This window comes from Camelus bactrianus, chromosome X (assembly GCF_048773025.1).
Source record: "Camelus bactrianus isolate YW-2024 breed Bactrian camel chromosome X, ASM4877302v1, whole genome shotgun sequence".
NCBI lineage: Eukaryota > Metazoa > Chordata > Mammalia > Artiodactyla > Camelidae > Camelus > Camelus bactrianus.
The window spans coordinates 43,569,298-43,588,996 of NC_133575.1; positions in this window are offsets into that span (position 1 = coordinate 43,569,298).

Consider the following 19,699-nt stretch of genomic DNA (forward strand, 5'->3'; position numbering starts at 1 on the left):
GGACACCCCCCTTCCAATCCCCTACTCTGCCCTGGATCTTCAAGCCAAAACATTTCCCCACCTGGATCCCCAGGCCCAGGCCTTGCATCTCTAGGTCTGGCAGATGGAGGGCCCCTTGCCCCACCTCTACAACCCCCGTATAACCAGCAAAAGGGGAAGAGAAAAATCTGGGGAAGCTGGTGAGGTGAGTGTGGGAGGACAGGGGAGGACACAGCACCGGTAAGAAAGGTTTCCATCCTCCTTTATTTCTCCCCACCAGGAGCAGCCAGGGAGTTTTGGTTTTGTGCCTCTGGGTTCACCCTTAACCAAAATGGGCATGTTCTCCTGGATGGATTCAAATGCCAGTTCTACTTCTTCTGAGCTGTGTGCACTGGAGAGGGAACTTGACTTTTCTGAGCCTGAGTCTTCTCATCTCTAAAATGTGTATTCTAAGAGCATGCACCTCATTGGCCTGCGGTGGGGCTTTAAATGAGATAATGCATATAAAGAGTCTAGCACTTTACTCTCTAGATGGAGAGACTCGCTAAACAACAGCTGTTGTTGTTTTGTTGTTGACTGGACCTTCTAGAAATAGCAATCCACTTCACTGACAAGTATGTAATGGGCAGCACTCATGGGCTCTCTGCCCTGTATCAGTAGATTAATGTCTGACTCAAGAACTGTCTGTATCTCTCTGGCCTGAGAAGCATAGAGCTAGGGTCCTGCACCAGACATCGGCCAGGAGACTTTGTCCTTCCTTCTTGCAGAGCTTGGGTGCCTGCGTCCACTGAACACCTGCCCACAAGCTCATGAGCCCTGGCTTGGCTTGGCCTAGTCCTGCACCCTGCACTCCTATCTTCCAGAAAACCATGAATGAGGTAGGGGGCTGAAGCCCCTGGAGATGGCCAGGACCAAGGGAAGGAGGGGGCCAGTTTGGGAAATGGGTTTGATGGGAAAACTAGCCCTGTCTTTGGTGCCAACCCAGGTGCCAGACCAACCCCCGCCACCATGCCTTGACTCACCTACTGCTGCAACTTCTCCCTTTTGTATCTCTACTCAGGAAGTCTTGTAAGTCCCATAAGATAAGACAGATTGGCTGGCCGGGTACAGCTCAGGGAGGGTCTAATCCATGTTCCTCAACTGACTCAGCAAATCAGGGAGTGGCTAGGGGACTGCTCTACAAGGAAATCAGACAGGAGACCAGCTCTGAAGGCCTTCAGTTTCCCTCCTCATCCAAGAGAAGAGGAATGTATGACATTGACACAGAAATCAGACTGCTCCCCACAGCTCAAGCACTCTACCTCTTTGGCCTTTCTCTGAGATTCTTCAGGGCTCTGACCATATTTTGGCCTATTTCCCAGTCTCCGTAGATCAGTTTCTCTCTGTCCCTTTAGCATTTCAGGGTCAGAACCTCCCCCTACCCTGGGCCTGCACAGCCCCCTGGAATCCTCTGCACATAGGGACACCCTGTGGGATCCAGGCCCCGCCTTGCCTTCCCCTATGACTTTGAGCTCCTGCAGGGGTGGGCCCTGGATGCAGGACATGGCACACAGAGGGCTTTCAGCCCCACATCCAGTCCTGTTAGCTCTACTTTCCAAGCAAATCCAGAAGCCCTTCACCCTGGTCTGTGCCACCACCATCCCTCACATGGGTCACCGTCCTGGCTTTGTCCTTTGCCCTTTAGTCCATTCTCAGCTCAGCAGCCAAGACCATGTCTTAATGTGGTTCAGTCAGATCATGTCCCACTCTGGCCTCCATATCCTGCACCGGCTCCCATCTCCCTCAGAGAAAAAGCTCAAGCCCTTAGAATAACCCACCGTTCTCTCTCCCCATCGCTCTGTCTGGCCAGACCCATCTCCTTGCCATTCCTCAAAGACACCAGGGTGTCACCACCTCAGGGCTTGTGCACTTGAAGTTCCCTCTGCCTGGAATGTTCTCCCCCCAGGATATCTGCATCAGTCACTCCCTCACTTTCTTCTGTCCTTCCCTGAAGTGTTACCTTCTCTGTGAGACCACTGACTACCCTACTTCAAACTTCTATCCTCCTCCACCCCCCTTCACTATGCCTCTTCCCTGCTTTATCTTTCTCCATTGCCCTTCTCAGTCTCTGTCTAGTCTACGTAACACTTCTGTTTATTATCTGTCTCCCCAGACTAGGACATCAGCTCCATGAGGGTAGGGATTTGTGTCTATTTGTATGCAAACATATCCCCAGTGCCTGGCGTATAGTAGCCCCTCAAAGGCAACAGTCCAGGTGACTGGAACCCGGCTGGGAATAGGCTTTGGGCTCAGCCCTTGGCCCCCAGCCCCTAACTTCCCTGGCTTCCTCTATCTGTGGCTGAACAGGGCCCTTTCCTGAGTCCTTTCTAGAGAGTTCCATGGCAGGATGGCACTTTAGAGGGCGCTGGCCTCTTAGGCAGGAGGCCAACCCACAGCAGCCTCAACTGTCTGGTCCCACACCCTTCAGCAGGAGGGGAGGGGTTTTCTGTCCAAGGATGTGTCTGTACCTGATATTGTTCCTGACCTCCCCTGGTCCCCTCAGACCACAACAAAATGTCTCTAGCTACCCTTTGGAGTCAGTGCCACCACCCCCGCCTTGATTACAGTTGAAAGGCCTGGGCAGGAATGCCTGGCTCCGGGGCCTCAGCTCACATGACCGGCAAGCAGTGTCTGGCAAAGTCAGGGACCCAAAATTACTGCCCAGTGTTGGAATCAGGCCTGTGCCCACTCTCCCAGGGCAGGAAAAGCAGTGCCAGTCCGGGACCCAGGGCTCTTCCAGGGAGGGAGTAAAGGAGACAGGAGAAGGCCAAAGAGAGGGGGCAGGAAGGGAGAGAAGATGAGGAAGAAAGCGAGGGGCATGCAAGGAGGACGCCGACATATCTATTCATAGATGGCCAGACCTGACAATGCCAATGGTTCTCAACACAGTGGAACTGTGTTCCTTGGAGGCTCCAAGACACTTCTGGGGCCTCTGGGGCACAAGTGGGAGTTCAGTGGGTGGGACTAACGGGTTCCATCAGCTCTAGCCAGAACAAGGCCTCCATTACGTGATCCAATACTGGGCTTTCACATAAAGTTTGGCTTGCTGAAAAGTTTCTGCTGGGAATATAGGGAGGGAGGAAAGAAGAAAGAGAAAGGAAAGAAGGAAGAAGGAAGGAGGGAGGGAGGGAGCAGGAGAGGGGAGGGGATAAAGGGAGGGTACTTGGGGTATGAGAGTTAGGCTCCTGTCCATCCTCTGAACCCAAACAAGGAGATGAGTGAGGGGCTGGAGAGGGAAGCCTCCGCTCCCCTTCCTTCTGGCCCTGGCCTTTCCTAAAGGACAGTGGGCAGCCAAAGGAACAGGAGAAAAGAAGATGCATTGCTTCTCTTGGCGGGGTTTTGGAGAAAGTTGCTTTTACCTGATTTTCTGAAGAGTTCTGGGGCTCTGTGGAGATACTTCTAGGGTTTCACGCCGAATGACATATTTTCTACCGAACTCTGAAGATGTAAACAGTCTGAGGAACTGATCAATTGATTTCTTTTTTACCCTCTTTGACTTACCAGGGTCCTAATTCAGAACTTCATTTTTAAAAGGGAAAGAAGATGGAAGAGGGTATAGCTCAAGTGGTAGAGTGTGTGCTTAGCATGCACAAGGTCTTGGATTCAATCCCCAAGATCTCCATTTTAAATTTTTTTGTGTCACTTCCAATTTATTTCCTTTTTCTTTTTTTTTAGGTTTTTTGAGGGGGTTATTTATTAATTTATTTATTTTACTGGAGGTACTGGGGATTGAACCCAGGATCTCGTGCATGCTAAGTACACGCTCTACCACTTGAGCTATACCCTCCCGCCTCCAGTATCTCCATTTAAAAACAAATAAATAAAAAATAAGAAGGGAAAGGATAAAGAAAAAAGCTTGAAAGCTACAGCTGCAGCCCAGCCCTCCTGGTGAGAAGCTGCGTTAAGGTTGCACAGGACCCCGCAGCCTCCAATGCTCCCTTCCCACACTTGGGGCCGGAATCGTGTCTGGGGAGAAGACACACAGCAGGCCTCTCCAAGGCTTTGGGGAAGGGGAGCTGGACATGGGACATGTGTGGGTTTGCAGGAGGTGGGGGAGGGGGGCTACGGGAGGAGCACAGTGGATAAGTGGGGGCTGCCTGGAGCTGGCAGGGTTGAGGAATCCAGGCTGGCCCTGGAAGGGAGGTTCCCCGGCCTAGCGGCTGCTGCTAGACTGACCGGCAGGCCTGGCCCCTCCGACGTTGCCATAGTGCTCTGTTGGTCTTCCCAGCAGCTTGCCAGGCGGAATGCGGCCTGGACGGTTTCCCAAGGAATGTAATCAAGATGTAAATGGGGGGCCAGGAGGAGCTGGTCGATAGGGTTGTCACCTCCTCAGGCCTGTGTAGAGTCTGAGTGAGCTTGGATTGGCCTGACCGGGGAAATCTCCCGGTTGGGCTGTGCTCTGCGGCTGGGTGGCTGTGAGTGCCAACTTCCCTCTCGGCAGGCCATGAGAGATGGGAGACGGCTAGTGGGGCAAGCCCTGGAGTCTCTCACAGGTCCTCTGGCCCACCCTGCTCCCTGCACCCAGCCGGGCAGAGGTCCCCCTGGATATGGAGGTGGACTGGGGACATATGACAGAAATTTGCTGGAGCTTCAGGACAGCTTGGCCTTATGAATGGAATTCAAAGGAAAACTCCCAGGAGGCCCAGCTCCCACAAGTCCAGAGGCCCAGGCAGGGGTTGCCCCAACCAGGACTGCCACCAGGGTTCACCTGCCTACATTGTCTGGGACCAAGGCACTGGATCATACTGCTGGCTGAGGTAGGGGGACCGAGACATGCTCAGGCAGCCCTTTGCCCTCTCTGTGAGTACCATGACATAAACTCCTGGTCTTCCTGCTTCCCTGTGAGACACAGTTCTTGAATGAAGCTTGGAGAGCCACCTTGAGCGCAAGGTGTCAGTGGCCAAGATGCCTGCTTTACCCTTACCCCCAGGCCCTAGGACTGGTAGGCTTCCATGGTCAAAGTAGCAGCTTTTTTTTTTTTTTTTTAGTTTCTTTAAAATGGAGGTACTGAGAATTGAACCCAGGATCTCGTGCATGCTAAGCACATACTCTATCACTGAGGCCTACCCCACCCCACCCCCAAAGTAGCAGTTTGGCAGCAGGAATCTTCCAGGACAATCCCAAATCCCACCGTGTGGTCCTGTTACTTCTTTGAAAACATCCAAAAGACAAGCCTTGGATGCCAGGATTTTTGGAGTTCAAATGTTGAAGGTTTTTCTGGTGCCCCTGAACTCACTCAGTGAGCCCCATCTGGGTTATTTCTCTGTTCCAGTCTCTGTCCCATCACTTACTAGGCTTTGTGGCCCTGGACAAGTCCAGCCCTTTCCTCTCTCAGACACTATTTTTCTCATCCTTCAACTGAGGAACTAGGTTAGAACCCGATGGCCCTTGAGGCCACTTCCTGTTGGACATTACTTGGGACTTACCAGGCATGGGACCCCTGACCCCTTGGCCTTTCCCCTCCAGGAGGTCATGGATTAGAGTCATCAACTCTATGACCAGACAGATCTTGACCAAAGTCTGCTGGCAGCTTCCTGGAGGTGAGACCACGGGAAAGTCACTTTTCCTCTCTAAGTGTCACTTCCTCAATGCCAAAATGAAGCCACTGAAGCCCTCTTGAGTGGTTTTGAGGGTGAAAGGAAATTGTCTATGGCATATCTAAATTGGTGCCCGGCCCCTAGTAGGGGCCCAGGAAGTGCGTGGGGGAAGAAGAGTCTCCTCCAATGTGCTCAGAGGCGTGGGGAGCTCATCCCCGTGACCGCGCACTCCAGAACCCTGGAGACAGGCACTTAGGGGACATCCCCCCACCCTCCTGAAGAGAGGGGCGGCCCTGTGCCGGGCCTGGAAAAGAGCACCTTTTCACAGAAAATGTAAAGGCAGTGTCTGCCTCTTGCTGCCGGCCAGAGTGCTAGTGCCTGCCCCTAAGTGGCCTCTAGCCAGTGCCCACAGCCCTGCCTTCCCAGGCCTGGGACCAAAATGGAAACGACGCTCCAGGCCTCAGATTCGGGGCCCTCTCATCTCACTCTGTGTGCAGATGGCCCATGGTTTGGCGGGAGCAAGCTTCAGCCTCGCAGTCTCATCACCAATGTGAGCACAAGCAGAGAAGGGGCCCGAGGGGACCAAGGGCACATCCCACGTGCAGACGCTTGACTTTTTTTCCTCCCACTTCCTTCTCTCTCACTCTCCCTCATCCCCACACCTTCCCACCCTCCCCCTTTTTATGCTCTCTTTCTCTCCCATCTGTCTGTCTCTCTTCTCTGCACTTTGCTTTCCTCTCAGCGTGGTCTGTCCCTGCATGTCTTGGCCTTGACTTTGGTCTGTTTGGGTTTTTTTCAGCCTCTAGTTGTCCATGTCTGTACCTGGCCTTCCCTTGGAATAAACACATGGGAAGTAGAGCCGGGCAGCAGGACCAGTACCAGATGCTGGACTGGCACTCTGGGATAGCAGTAGTTTTCCTGGCCCACAGATTCCAAAGGATGACATGAGAAAAACAAACACACACAGTTTTCTTCCTGGTACAGAGTCCATGCTCAAGAGATGTGAGTTCCATTCTTACCTTTCTTCTTCTCCTCCTTCTCTTTCTCCTTCTCCTTCTTCTTATTCAGATCTCTTTTTTGAAATTGAAGTATAGTCAATTTACAATGTGTTAATTTCTGGTGTACAGCATAGTGATTCAGTTATACATATATATTCCTTTTCATATTCTTTTTCATTATAGGCCATTACAAGATATTGAATATAGTTCCTTGTGCTAGACAGTAGGACCTTGTTGTTCCCGTCTTCCTTCTGAAGCCTTCCTTTTCTGGTATTTTGGTCCTTGAACTAAGCTCAGGATTGGCAAAAGCGAGGACTCACTCACCTTTAGTCAAAAATCTCAGGGGTGCGCAGGGCAATTTGTAGGGCATCAGGTTCTCTGAAATTGTCTGTTCAGCAGCCACCCAGCCTCTCCCTGAAGGAGGTGGGGTGACATGGATAGCAGAGTGTCGTGGTTTCAAAAAAAAAAATCTCAGCTCTGAGCCAAGATGGAGAGCACAAGGGCCGTTGCTCTCTTTCCATCAAACTCCTAGTTTCTTTTTGCCTGCGTCCCTCCCTGGACACAGGTCCCCAGCCTCTACTTCATCCATCTTCTTTTCCTTCCTTGAAAGCTTTTGCCCTCTTCTGAGGGTGCAAGATGTGCTAGAAAGTTCATCCATTTCACAGGGATTTAAGGGGGGTCCGCTATGTGTCAAGACCCATGGGCAGAAATAACCATGGTTCTGCCCTCATGGGGTTTTCTGGACAGTGAGGGAGACAGACATTGAACAAGAAGTTACACCTGGCTGAGCGGTTTGCAGAAGCAAGCCCAGAATGCCCTATGATTGGAACTGAGAGGCCTGCCCTAGGTCAGGGTTCAGGGATGGCCTCCTAGAGGATGTTCCAGCTGAGGCTGGACAAGTTAGCAGAGGCCAGACTGAGAAGAGTTTTAGGATCCAGTCCTGTAACTATTGGTAACTGTTTTGTGCCAAGCCCTGTTTCAGTGTCTTAGAGCTCATTTGATGTTCTCAATCACCCTTTAAGAATGCCCAGTTTTTAAATGAGGACACCGAGGCTCAGAGAAGTAAAATGACTTGCCCAAGGTCATGGTGCAAGGTCACAGTAGGTGTAGAAGCAGGAGCCCAGGCGGTCTGGCTACAGAGTCTCATCTCTGTGCCAAACACTTCCTGAAACAGGAGGGAACTAAAAACAATGGACGTCATCTGAGGGTTTAAGCAGGAAGGGGTCTCATCGGTCATGTGCCAGTAAAAGCACACCCTGGCAATGTGGACAGTGGTCTGTAGAGTGGCAGGAGTGGAAACGGGGTGCCTAGTGAGGAGGTGACTGTGTGGTCCAGATGAAACATGGTGGTGGCTTGGGTTGGAGCAGTGGCAGCAGAACGGGGACCAGAAAGACAAATTTGGGAGTCATTTTGGGGGGCAAACTTGACAGGATTACTGGTAATGTCTGCATAGCACTTTCTAGGTTACCCCACACTTCCATGACATTATTTCATTTGATCCACTCCAGGTCCCTGTCAAGTGTCCCTGATCTACAAGTAAGGAAAGGGAGGCCCAGCAATCGGTTCAAGATCACAATTACAAATGTGTGTGTTCCACCTCAGGTGTATGTTCCTAAGAGCATCTGTGGGCATCTGCCCCCATGCAATCTCACATGAAAACATGCCTGCACCACGCAAGTGCACAGGTACCCAAGGGCACAAGTGCACGCAGGTATGTGCAGGTGTATGTGGACAGGTGAGTGCTTGTGTAGGTGTGTGTATGCATCCCGTGGGTCTGTGACCTCAGGTGGGCTCCTGGGCTACAAACTGGGCCTTTGTGGGCTCTTAGGAGGCTGAGTGTGCAAGAAGGGCACAGCCAGCCATACCTGCTGATGAAGACACATGATCATGGAGGAGTCTGGGGGGGGTTGAACCACTTTCACTGGGAGCTGAGGATCCATGGCTCCTGGGCCTGAATTTGAGGGGTTCTTGGGTTGGTGAGTCCAGCATAATAATAATCCTTAAAGTTATGCAGCACTGACTATGTGTCAACACTGCACTCAGCTTGTCACATGCATGTCAGTTCATCCTTACAATCTGATAAGGTAGCTCCAAAAATCTCCATTTACAGATGAAGAAACAGAGGCTCTGAGACAGTGACTCAAGTGTCCAAGGTCATGCAACTGGCAAGATGTGCATCTCAGACTTGGACACTTGTCTCATCTGACTCTGAAGCCCATGTTCCTCAATTGCCCCATTACTCCAGGTGAGCACGCGCACAGGCACAGACACACAAGCGCCCGCATCACAGACATGCGTGGAGCCACACACACAAGGAGCAGGCCCTCAGGGTCACCTAGAAATAGCCTCCAGAGTGGGGCACCACCCTCACCTGAGGGCTGGAGCACAGGGCTGGAGACCAGAGGTTCCAGCAGCCCTGTGCCCTTCCCCCTACCCGGGGCCCAGGCCCTAACCCTGCTGCTTCTGAGATTGGCTGGCTCAGGACTTGCTCAGGTTACCGGCCTCTGGCCTCCAGGCTCCGGGCTGTAGGCAGCCAGTGAAAATTTATGGCTTGAGAAAGTTTTTTTAGTCCAATCTCTGCACCCTCCCTCTTCGACCTCGCCTGGTTTATCAAGATACTGGGTTCCCCTCCTCCTCCTGCTGCTGCCTCCCTCCCCCAGCCCTTTGTCTCTGGCCAAGGCAATACCCCTCAGCTCCCCTTCTCCCTGCCTGCTGACCTTGCCTACCTCGGTTGAACCTATGGCAAAGCCTCAAACTGCAGATAAAATTCCTTCTCCTCTCTTCCCCCTCATCCTGGCCTTCATGGGACACCACTGAGGAAGGGGTGCATATGTGAGACTGTGTCTGTGTGCTTGTGTGTCCAGCAGGGCTGGGGCAGAACCAGGCAGGGTTGGGGAATGTGCATCTGGGCTCTGGTGGGGAGTAAGAATTGCAAGTATGTGGCGGGTGTGTCCTTTCACGTGTGTGGGACCAGCGCTGGGCCTGGGCCACTGAACACGAGCACTGATATGTGTGGCCTAAGTGCATGTGTGCCCAATGTGTGTGTAGGTGCACCTACATCTCTCTCGTGGCCGTGGGGCTGTGAGCTTAGCCGTGATTGCAGAAGAAGCTGCAAGCTCTAGTCAGAGAGTCATTAGGTTTAAGGGGTCGAGAGCATGGACTTTGGGCTGGACTGCCTTTTACTGGCCCCACGATCTTGAAACAATAACTTCATCTTTTTGCACCTCAGTTTTCTCATCTGTAACATGGAGGTGATAATAATAATGCCTACATCAAAGGGTGGTCGTAAGAAATACAAGAATACAAATGTTTATGGCAGTGCATGGCACATTGTGGGTGAAACTTAAACGTTAGCAATGACCATGCGGATGAAGGAGAGAAAATGCACTCCAGTGGGGCCCCTGCCACATGCCCGGGGTGGAACTTTGCACTTCACCTTATCATCTCATTTAGTTCCAGCACCTAGAACCCATAAAAATTGTTCTGTATGTATTTGCTGAATGAATAAATGAAGCCTCATAAGACCCTATGACGTGAGGATTTTTACAGATGGGGAAATGGAGACGAAGAAAGTTAAGTTCCATGCAGAGTTAGCCTGATGCCTGTGGATTTCCATCACAGGAATGTGCTGACAACGGCTTTGGGTAAACTATGTGGAAGGAGGGGGTCGGGAAGTGACTTTCCCACTCTGCACAGACATGAATATGGGCAGAGGTAGAGATACGCATGGGTGCATACACACACACACACACACACACACACACACACTTAAGTGGCCCAGGCTCCCTTAGAAGTGGAGGAGGTTCTAGGAAAGGTGAGAGAAGGTTTGAAATTGCACGGTTGAAAAGAGCTCCTTCCAGGGGAGGGAGGCCAGTACAAGGAAGTGGAACGATTGGCCCAAAAGTCGAGAGGTGGGAGAGGGGCTTCGGGTCAGTGTCCTCCTGGAATCTGGGCAAAGAAGGCCAGAACATGGAATATAATCTCCAACTTCTGCAATTTTACCATTGAAAGCACCCCTGGATTTCACCAAGACCACCCCCTCCATCAGATTACGATGAGGAAACAGAGGCTCAGGGAAGGCAAGGTGGTTAGACAGTAGGGCAGAGGTGAATCTGGGAAAATAGTCCTGGACTGAAGTCAAGTAGGCTCAGAAATATCAGAAAAAGCCAACTTCTGGGTCCTGGCTGGAGGGGTTGTCCAAGAGAGACTGGCTTAAGACAGGCCTCATCCCCAGGCTTAGAGACCAGAGGTGACCCCAGCATGGCTTTCCCTTCCATCCAGGCCAGCTCCTGGAAGGAAGAAGGGCCAAGTGGGAGGCAAGAGGCCTCAGCAGCTGCCCAGAATCTACCTAGGCTCGCCAGGGTCCCAGGGGCACTGCTTGGCCCTGGCAGCCTGCACAGGGCTAGGGCTGTCCTGGCCTTGTTTATTGACTCTCACTCCTGCCAAGAGGAAGCTGTTCTGGATGGAGACACAAGAGGGTGATTTGTCACTGGTTGCCCCTGGCTCCCACTCTGATCTGCCAGCCAACAGGGTGGCTTCCTGCTCAGCGCTCGCCCCACCTGCGAGGTCGCTGTGGTAACTCATTCCCTAGAGGACCCGGAGTCAGGCCCTGGCTGCATTGCCCCCTGCTGGAGTGTCAAATCTGGAGGCTTCTACTCCCCTAGCTATCACTCCTCCATCTTTTTGCCCCCATGGAGTGGCCAAACTGCAAAATACCTTGGAGACCCCTGGTACAGCCGCCTCCAGCCCCACTTTCACATCATAGCCAGGGGCAGGGACTCAGCCACTGGTGCTGGCCTGGAGTCCCTAGCAAACCTCAGACTGGCAGTCAGGTGACCAGACCCCAGGCCCTGACATTTCTGCTCCCGGAGGTGACTACTCCCAAATGCTGAAGCTCTGGTCTCTGACCACGGTGCCCAGGCCAGCCTGAGCCCCTGTGATCCTGGCTCCCCGGGGCCTGCCAGAAAGCACAGGGAGGAACCCAGGGGTGACGTGGACCCCTGCAGTCCTGGCCCAGCTTCCCGTGACCAGAGACTCCCTCCGCCCCCTCTGCCCCACCAGGCATGGGAGCATCTGGGCTGCTCTGAGGGGATCTGGGTCTGGGTCTGGGCTGCGCCAGATGGGGTGGGGGAGACTTGGGGAAATGGAGGCGGGGGGAGGTAATAATAATAGCCCAATGTATTGAGCCTCTGCTACGTGCCAGCCCGTGGCTTTGCACACCCAATTTCACGTCAAGGCTCCCAAAGGCCAAATAACATGACTAAGCAAGACAGGAAGTGGGTTTCAATCCAGTCAACCTGTCTAGTGTTCTGTCCACTCTATCATCTGTTACCATAAGTAATCATACATTCCAATGACTGGCTGACAGGAGATTTGAAATGTCTAGTAGTCCATGCCCCTGATCTCCAGCTGGCACACCAAGGCACATGCAACCAAGGGCATAGAGACTGGGCCCTGTCACTCCTAGGACCTGGTACCGGATTGCCACACAACAGCAGCACTGTCCATGGCTATCTCCCAGGAGCCAGCCAAGCCCCTGTCTTCAGGGAGCTCACATTTTGAGACAAACCACCTGTGAAACAGGGCAAGAGTCAAGGGCCAACTGAGCCCTCAGTGGGTCAGTTTTTGACAGTGAGTGCAGCTCCTTGCCAACTGATGATCATGTCTTTGAAATTATCCCATCTTCTGACCCTTCAGTCCTCCAGGCTACCTGCAAGAGGCTTCACCCATGAGGGCTGAGAAGAGGGAGGAGGAAGAAACTTAGCTATGAGGAAGTGAAGAGATATTTCAGACCTAGAGGATATGAGAAGGAAGAGAGAGGAAGGTATCATCAGTCCAGTGGGCCAATCCTTAAAGCACCCTAGGGGCCAGATGGCTCCAGCCAATGGGATAGGGAGATGGCCAAAACTGCATATGGCTGAGGGCCATCTCCTGAGAAGAGTGAATGACAGTGGTTTAGAAGAGGAGGGCAAAGTGGATTGGCACAATGAAGGCTGAGCAGATGAATAGATGTCTTGAAGCTGAGACCATGTCAGGCCATTGGCATCCATTCTGAATGATTCTTCTGCTGAGAGAGCAAGACCCCTGATGGGGACTAGGGATCAGGGGATGAGGGGAAGGAGCTGGTGAGTGCAAGGACCACCTGGTGGGGTTCAGCTCAGGGCTTCACCTGTAACAACAGACCATGAAACTGAAGTTCATTTTCCGGAGGCAGTGGGTGAGAGGGTGATTAAGAAGATGCTAAATCTCACCCTAACCTGAGCACAGTGCAGCAGAAATGCTTGGGAGTTCTGGTCCCCACTCCATACCCCCTGACCTCTTTTTGAACCAGTGTTTCCCCACCAGTGAAATGGCAGGAATCATAGCTCCACTCACTGAGTACTTACTGAACTGCTTTACTTGGATTAAGCTTCTCAGTAACCTACCCAGGTATTATTACCAGTATTCTGTTGTGCAGAGGGAGACACTAAGGGATGGAGATGTGAAGTCACTTGACCCGAGGTCATCCGGCTAGAGAGCAGTTGAGGCTGAGCTTGGATGGATGTCTGGCTCCAAAATCACGCCACAGTGCCCCTCGGCACAATAATCCTGTAAGGACCAAATCAGGTGGTGAATGTCCAGTGCCCAGCCCCATGCCTGGTCCACTGTGAATGCTCCTTAAATGGATGATAGCTGTTCCAGTTACGTGTGCACTAATGGTTGATCCCTGGTAGCCGCTGAGATGAGAGGGAAACCACAGAGGAAGAGTGGAAACTGAAATTCAGGGAGACTGGTCCACCCCAGAAAGCCAGGGGCAGGATTCAAGATAAAGCAAGATTCTCTCAGGGCAGAGGTCCCAGAGGTCCCGGTGCAGGTGCTCAGAGATGATGGACTGAGCAGGGCAGCTGGAAGTTGGTGAGAATAGTCTGTACTTGTAGAAAGCCCTGGGGTAGCACCAGAACCAGCTGACCTGGAGGCATCAGGCCAGTCTCCTAGCCCCTGGGTAGGGAGCCGTGAGACCTGGAGGGAATTGTGTCCCCAACCCTGGAGCTGGGGGCTAGTCAAAAAAATTAGGGACAGGCATGGGCCTCAAGAGAGCTGCTAGCAAAGCCTGGAAGGAAGCTGCTGCGACAGGTTCTCTGAAGCTGGGATAAGAAGACAGAGATGGCACCCTGCGAGGAGCTGTCATACCTGCCAAGACCAGCTTCCAGGTCCTGCCCAGCCTCCCTCCCACCATTATTTTCCCTGATGGAGCTCCTATCCATTGGTTTCTCTGACACTCCCAGCCCTAGGATGTTTGCTCTGTTTATATGCCCATTTTTCAGAATAGGAAACTGAGGCCCAAGGTCAAAGAGTGAGGGGGTGGCCAAGCCATGAATTGAGCTGAAGTCTGTCTGCCTTCCAGTCTGCTGCTTGGCCGGGGTTGGCTATTGCCTCCCATTGGTAGCCCAGAGCTAGCCACTCACCCAGAGAGGACTCAGGGTACGTTCTTCCAGCCCCAGATCTAGGTTGGTGGCAGGATCCTTGTAAGTTCTTTCTGCCCTCTGAGCCTGTCCCAGGTGTACTATATGGGGGTTGGATCCACTTCCTTGCAGCTCCAAGAGGTGGATGAAATATTCTTCCTTATAGCCCCACAATCACAGCCTGTCCAGTTCCTGCCCTTGAGTTCCTTGAGTACATAAACCACGGCTTCCAGCGAAAGGCAGAGGCAGCCCTGGGGCAAGTCCTGCCCTGCCACTTCCTTGAGAGGAACCTAAAGCAGGTCATTGTCCATCTCGAGATGTTTCCTCCATGTCCAGCTATAGTAAGACCCACTTTAGGTGCACGCCCCAGAACCACTGTAGGCCAGGTGGTGGATGCAGGCCTTGCACACTGTAAAGTGCTGTGCAGGAGCATGCGCCAGCCCAGGGTAAGCACTGTCACTTTCTCTACATCTTCCCCCAGCCCAGGGTCACCTTGGTTGGTTCCTGGGATGCTTTGGCCCTGCTCTCTCTGAGACTCTGCCTCCTCCCACCTGCACTCCAGGATCAGTGCTGCTTTATCCTCCTGTGGGATCAGGTTCAATCAGGGGTCGGTAGGTCCCTGACATCCTTGTCATAAGGTAACCCAAAGGCCTGGGGATAGGGCATGACCAACCCTGCCAGGCCCAAGCCTCAGGGAGGAGCCAGTAATACCAGAGGGTTAGTCATGTATGCTGTGACCCACATGGAACTTACATATGCTGATCCCTCTGCTGAGACTACTGTTCCTCCCTGCTCCATCTTCTCCTGGATAATTCCATCTCATCTTTCAGTTCCAAGTTTAGATATCACCTCCTCCAGGAAGCCTCTTTGAGCTCACATCTGGGTTGGATTTCTTCACTGAGCTCCCATAGTTCACTGACCAAACTGTACAGGTAAATTATTTACCTGTCTTCCCCACTAGATTGGGAGTCCCTTGGGGCTAGGCCCTGTACCCTTGGTATCTAGCCCAGGGCTGGGCACACACTTGGTGGGTGGGTTATTGGCAAATGAATAAATGGATGGATGGATGGTGCCCCTCTGGAAGACCTGGGCTTTCCTCCAAGAGAGGGGAATTCCTGAGCTCAGATCTTTTCTGAGCTCTCTCCAGAGCTCAGATTTAGGGGTATGTGTTTTTCTCTTAAGTAACTCGCAGCGGGGGTGCCTAGGCTCTCCAGTTCAAGTTCCCTCTCCTGGAGATCCAGCCTTCAGGCAGTCTAGCCGGGTGCCCTCATTGGTGTTGCTGCCTCCTTCCACCCAGAGTTTGACCTCCATTCAGGGCTACCCAGCCCATTTCCCAGTAGGCTAATCTGAGCAGACCTAAGGGCTATTGCCCTTCCTCCCTCCAGAGCTCTGCTTCTTAGCACCCTGACTCACTTCCTTGTCCCAGGACAACACCCTCCCCAAGCCATTTCCCCAGGCCCCACCTCAGTCTCTAAGGCCCATTCACAGACCTCCTTTGGGACAGCAGTTCTCCAGGGGTGGTCCAGGGAATAGTGGTGGTATGCAGGGCCTTTAAGTGGTCCATGGGCAGGTCTAAAATTCAAGGCATGCAAAAATGTGTGGTGGGGTGTTTGGGTTTTTTTAAAGTATATTTTCTGCAGCGGATTCAAATTCCTATTTAAAAAACCAACAATGGCTAGCTTTTCAGTACAGTCACAATAATGGTTATTTACCTAGTCAAAGGGCCATTTGGAACCTGGGGATGTGCCAGAGTAGAATTGACAAGGCCTCCAAAGAAGCCCCTGAAGCTAGAACATAAAAACTCCAAGCATATTGCCTCCATTTCGCAAGTGGAAAAACTGAGGCTATGGTGCAGGCGAGGAGCTGGTCCCAATGAGCCGAATCAACCAGGCCCTATGGTAGGGCTGGCCCCCAAAGACATTTGCCAAACATCCTCAAAAGAGGGACTGTGGTGGCCTTGGTAATTCTAGGAGTGAAACAGACAGAGAATATATACCTGTGCTCCCACCCCAGACCAAACCCTCTAGGGATAGAGATGTCAAATGCTGCTGCCCTCTCTTTGGCCTCAGCCCCTAGCTCTTCCAACAGCCTTCAAAACTGTGGCCCTTTGGGGGATCCTCCACCCCCAGCTCCAGGCCAGCCAGGCAGGCAGGCAGGCCTTCTGCATCTGCGTACGCGTGCACACGCACACACACACACACACACACACACACGAACACAACCTGCATTCTTGAACAGCTGCCACAATTTCATTGGTCTCAGCCCCAAGTAGGAGTGTGGAATGTGCTTCCCTGAGCCATTAGGGAGTGGGTAGTATTGGTGGGGGGAGGTCCTGCAGGGAAGCTGCTGAGAATGAAAAGACAGGCTGTACAGGGAAAAGAGGGATGATCCCAAGGGCCAAAGCCCCTGTGGGTGGGGATCCATAGGCAGGAGCCCTGGGGCAAGGCCAGGAAGGACACATTGGGCCTGGACATTTTTGCTGTCCTCTGTGCCCATACTCATAGGATAAAGGAGACCAAGATACCAAAGTTCTGTGGGCACACCCCTAAGACTGTCCCGACCAGAAATGGGGTAGGGATGGGTAAGGGGAAAGGCTGGAAGCAACTTTAGAAGGTGGGAGGGGATTGATCTCTGCAGGTATTGAAATGAAATCACTGTCCCAGCAACCTCCTTTCTGAGAATTGGACTCTAGTCCTTCTGAATCTCATTGTCAAGACACTCTGGGTGTTATGAGCTGTTTATCATTTACTAATCATAGTTAAAGAGTTGAGGATTGTAAATTATTTCCTGTCTTTCCCTCTTTCCTTTTGTAAAAGACAATTATAGTAGATTCATGTTCTCCCTATGGCCTTTCTTAAATGAGAGAAAAAGATAGTAAAAAAGGAGGACTTCTTGTTCCAGATGAGAGTAGACACCCTCCTTCTGATACCTCCTGCTAAGTACAGCTAAAAACTTTGGATGTTCTATATAAAACAAACATAAGAAGATTCTGAAAGGTGGAGAGAAGAAGGCAGTCTAGCTAAGGGATTCAGAACCCAAGGAACAATATGATGGTGAGTTTCTTGGGAGCTGAGGATGCCAGCAAACAGAAACCCCAATGGGCACAACAAAAACAAATAAACAAAAATTAAAAACACAGTCCCCACAAAAACCTGCTCTCTTTTAACTAAAGGACCAGAAAAAGGAGCAGTACAGCAAGACAGAAAACTTTAGACAACAACCACTCTACTCCAACTTAACACTATTGAAAAAACTATGGCTCTACCCTCACTTACGACAGCAAAGACTGAGTAGGGAGCCTAGATTTCCTCTCTTATCAGGCTGTAACAAGGTGCCCTAATCCTAACCCCTCTTCCATGACTGGGACAGTATCAGAGAAGGCCAAGTGAGGAGCCTAAAATCCTATTATCTATCTGGCAGTAATGAGACACTCCTTCCCACCATAGGGAACCAAAGGAGACAGAGTGGGGAACCTGGACTTTCACCTCAATCGGGCAGTAAGGAGGTAGTATCTTTCTTCCTAGCGCAGTGTTAGAGGAGTCCTGCTAAAAAAGAATATTTAAATAAATCCAGAGTCCCATAGGATAATATACAAAGTGTCTAGCTTTCAATAAAAAGTCACCTGTCATACTAAGAACCAGGAAAATTTCAACTTGCATGAGAAGAGAAAATCAATGGATACAAAAACCAAGTTGTCATAGGTATTAAAATTATCTGACAACAATTTTAAAGCAGTCTTCATAAAATATCATCAAAGAATTACAAGCATACTTAAAACAAATGAAAAAATACAGTTTTAGCAAAGAAATAGAAGAAGAACCAAATGGAAATTTTTGAGTGGAAAAATACAATGACTGAAATGAAAAATTCAGTGGGTGGGCTTAAAAACAATGGAGGAGACAGAGGAAATCATTGAACTTGAAGGCAGAGCAATAGAAATTATCCAGTCTGAACAATGGAGAGAAAATATATTAGAAAAAATGAAGAGGGACACAGGGACCTATGGGATTAGAGCAGAAGATCTAACAGTAATGTCAGTGGAATCCATGTCATGGAAGGAGAGGAGAATGAAAGAGGGGCTGAAAACTACTTTAAAAAATGGCCCCAAATCCCCAAAATTCAGCAAAAGACATAAGCTTACTGATTCGACAAGCTGAGTAAATCCCAAACAGGATCAACCCAAAGAAATCCACACCAAGACACATCTAGTCAAACTTCTGAAAACTGAAGACAAAAAAATGTCAAAAGCAGCAAGAGAAAAATTACACATTATTATGGTAGAAAACAACTCAAATGGCACTCATCAGAAACCATGGAAGCCAGAAGGAAGTAGCACAGTATTTTCAAGAATTGAAAGAAAGGAACTGTCAACCCAGAGTTTTGTATCTAGCAAAATTATCCTGCAGGAATGAAGGGTAAAGGGAGACATTCTCAGATGAAGGAAAACTAAGAAAATTTGCTGCTAACAAGTCTACTTTAAAAGAATAGTTAAAGGAAGCTCTTAAAATGTAGAAGAAATGATAAAAAGAGAAATATTGGAATATCAAGAAAGAAGAAAGAATGACTGAAAGAGTAAAAATATGGGTAAATACAATGAACTTTCATTTTCCTCTTGAATTTTCTAAATTATGTTTGACAGTTAAAGCAAAAATTATAACAATGTCTCATGTGGTTCTCAATGTAGGTAGAGAAAATATTTAAGAAAGATATAGGATAAATGGTGGACTATTAAGGGACATAAAAGGGGGTAGAGTTTTTACACTTCGTTCAAAATAGTAAAATATTCATATCAGTTTATGATGATAGGTTATGTATGTGTATAATATATTGAACTGAATGAAAATGAAAATACAATGTATCAAAATCTGTATAATGCAGCTAAGACAGTGCTAAGAGGAACTTTGTAGCACTAAATGTTTACATTAGAAAAGAGGAAAAAAATCAAATCAATAATCTAAGCTCCCACTGTAAGAAATTAGAAAAAGAAGAGCAAAGTAAACCCAAAAGCAAGCAGATAGAAGGAAATAATAAAATAAGTAGAAAATAATGAAATTGAAAATAGAAAAAAGAACAGAGAAAAACAATAGAACTGGTTAAATAGAAAAATGTGGAATGGAGTTGGTTCTTTGACAAAACATTGTAAACTGACTATACTTCAATAAAAAATAAATAAGGAAAAAAAAGTTGGTTCTTTGAAAAGCTCAATAAAATTGACTAACCTCTAGCAAGACTGATGATTAAAAGAGAAAGGACACACATCACCCCATATCAGGAATGAAATATAGGATATCATCACAAACCCTGAACTACTCAAGAAGATGAAAAGGGAATACTATGAGCAATTTTAAACTTTTAAGTTTGACAACCTATATGAAATGGACCAATTCCTAGCAAAGCACAAACTACAACAATGCACACAATATGAAACAGATAATTTGATTAGTCCCTAAACTGTCAAAGAAATTGAATTTGTGATTAAATACTTCTCCCAAAAGTAATCACCAGGCCGAAATGGTTTCACTGGAGGATTCTACCAAACATTTAAGAAAAATCAACACCAAATTCCATACAATATTTCCCTGAAAATAGAAGATTCATATCTAACTTATTTTACAAGGCCAATATTACCTTGATATCAAAACCAGACAAAGAAAGTACAAAAAGAAAACTACAAACCAATATCCTTCATACTATAGAAATAAAA